The following is a 3,150-nucleotide window of genomic DNA, read 5'->3' as shown; positions in this document are numbered from 1 at the left end:
TATACACATATTAATTAATATATATAATTTATTTCCATATATATATATTTATATATTAGTTAATATATAAAATTATTTTTTATTAATCTTTTTAATGCTAGATATCAGTTACACCTTGACCTTTATCACATATCATGTATGAAATTTTCACACTAGATAAAAATCATTTCTACCTAATTTTTATATATAAAGTTCTATGGGAAGGGAACCGAAGAAATACAAAAAAAAAAACAAATAATAATATATACAACATCGATGTCATATTGAAAAAAGAAAACGATTGTGCCTTGATGTCATTTGTTGTGCTCTGATTTTGATGATAATTCATGTAGTTTTACTAAAAATAAAGACATTAGGGGTATTTTGCAAATCTTTCCTTCGTCTCTCCTCACCAACTAAAACAATATGGTGAACACCTTTTTTAGGCTTTTTTTACGTGTTTGCATTGTGAACACTTATTAATACCAAGAAGAGGACGTCAAAAGATGGAATGAAGCCTACAGTAGTACATTGTGAACACCTTATAAACATACAGTGAGCACCTTACATCTCCATCTATCTTTACTACTTTCCATTCTTAGCTCTTGTGAACATATTGTAAAATATCAAGAAGAGAAAGTGAATAAATGTAGTTGTATTGCATTGTGAACACATGGTGAACACGAGAACACCACGAACATATAGCAAAAAAAATTGTTCACTCAAGAAAATAAAACAAAAAATTTGTACTAATTCGGTAAATTTATCAATTTTCAAAACCCGAAACCTAGAACTTGGTACCCTAGGACTAAATCAAACACCTAAATGAAAACTATTCGCTTCATATTCGCCCGGAGTTCTCTCCCAAAAATATAACCATCCCTGCCGAGATAGTTATGAATTCCATTAAGTTTCCCTTATTTGATCGAACAACCCAAAATTCAGTTTTCTTAACTACATTAAATGATCTTTCAAGGAAACAATCGAGTTAGGGTCGTAGCTATGAGTGCTACAGACGGTCTAACGAGAGGAATGGACGTAAGAAAACATCAAGGATACATATAGGGTCCCTTTTGATTTTGATCTGGAATTGATGTTCTTGAAGGTATACAACACCTACTGGATTTCCGAATACGAGCCCATTGTGCATGCTATGGTTAAGTCGTTACGGAGTAAACTTAAAGTGCTTTTCAAGCCTTTGGCGACAAAGAGCGTGCCAAGAATTACAATAAGTTCAAGTCTGTGATGGATAATAGTATAGGTCAACAGTCGGGGGACTAGGGTGATTGTGGAGTCCTCATATGAAAGTTCTTAAGGCAGTTGATAGAGGATAGGATGCCACATGCTGAAGATGACGTGCCAATGGTCAGCCGGGAGTTTCGATAGGAGATGGCGAAGGTCTTGTTTTCGATTGGCGGGGATCTTGAAGTAGGCATATTAGTACAGTCTTGTTTAGATTATTATAATGTTAATATCAGTTATTACTTTAATACTAATACATGGAAATGCATTTAAAATATATTTTGGTAATTGAATATTTTCTACTAAATATTGTCGGCTTTTTCTAGCCGAATATTTCCATCTTTTCCAGCGGAATCTTGCTGAGCTTTTTCAGCCGAATCTTTCGGCTTTTTCAACCCGAATCTTTCAAGGCTTTTTTAGACGAATCTTTACGGTTTTATAGACGAATATTTACGGTTTTGTATACGAATCTTGACCTATTTAATTGTCTAGTTGGACATCTCATTTACACATCTTCTTTACATTTCATTTTCGCATCTGTTTAGAAGTCGCTATCTATGTAGACCACAGAAAAAGGTATCCACTAAGGCAAAAGAAGTCGGCATCTGTTTAGATGGCATCCCAAAATCTTCATGTTTGGAACTTTAGGTGTTTATCTCAATTTCTACCACCGAGTTATATGGTTATGTGGTCTAGAAATCTATGTTGACATGTTGGATGTTGACTATATTTTCATGCAACTACTTCACCAGATAATCGAAGATCTAGGATACGACGAACGCAAATATTATAAGATTTATTTTAAAAAGCCAAAATACAGACTTATTAAGTAGACTACAAGCAWTGATTGTTGATGAAGTAATGAATATACGTCCATATGTTCGGCCATTACCGTCATTGAAGTATACAATGAGAAAGTGGACTTCAACGATTCGAGACGAATATCACCAACGCATATAGGAAGTCGGATGGGATTGAGCAAAAACCAATCACCGTGTAGTCATAGCTTGTCATTTGACTGACTGTGTATCTTATTTTTTTGCAACTTAAATCTATAATGYGTTGAAAACCTCATGATAAACAGAATCTCTTTTCCACAAACTATGGAGAACTTGTCTGTGCAAAAGAAATATCAAACAAGTTCTCCACAGTTCGTGCAAAACAGATCATGTTTAGCATGAGGTTTTCAAAACAAGTTATGATTTGAAATAAATTATGTCAAATAAGCTTAAGGGGTCGTTTACCAAATACTTACCCGTTAAGTACTTATCGGCAAAATTTAACACTATTATTCACTTATTGGGTAAGATTTTAGTCCACTAAAACGATATTGTATACAACAATTTACCCGGTAAGCGCTTCGTTGTAAGAGTCGTCGCCCTCACTTACCGAGTAAGACTCTTGGTCCTTGTCTCATTCTTACCGAGTAAGATTCTTGATCCTTACCATATTTATCCAGTTAAGTAACGTGACCTGGTAAGCACTTACCGGATAAACGTTCGGTGAACGGCTCCTAAGTTATAAAATCTTATACCACCGCTACCAGCTACGACCGAATAATAAATTACGTCAAATAAAGTAGATATTGTACAATCTTATAACATAATAATCAATACGGAAAAGTCTAAAAAACCTAATGGACTTTAGTATTTGGAATGATCAAGTCCTTGGACAATTTTTTGGTACAAATAAGTCTTTGGACATTCCAAAACCTGTTAAACAACTCTTTCGATTTTCTAAAATCTGTTAGATACATTCTTATGACCTATAAAACTAATTAACGCAGTAAAATAACGAAAAAAATGGAAAAAAACCAATGAACATTCATATTTTGAGCAATAAAGTCTCTAAACATTTTTTGAACCAAAAAAGTACTTACATTGTATAAAATAAAACAAATATAACAAAAAATTACTTACATTTAAAAAA

Source organism: Cynara cardunculus (genome assembly GCF_001531365.2).
Source record: "Cynara cardunculus var. scolymus isolate 2C chromosome LG 9, CcrdV1, whole genome shotgun sequence".
Taxonomy (NCBI): domain Eukaryota; kingdom Viridiplantae; phylum Streptophyta; class Magnoliopsida; order Asterales; family Asteraceae; genus Cynara; species Cynara cardunculus.
Note: the sequence above shows the minus strand (reverse complement) of the source record.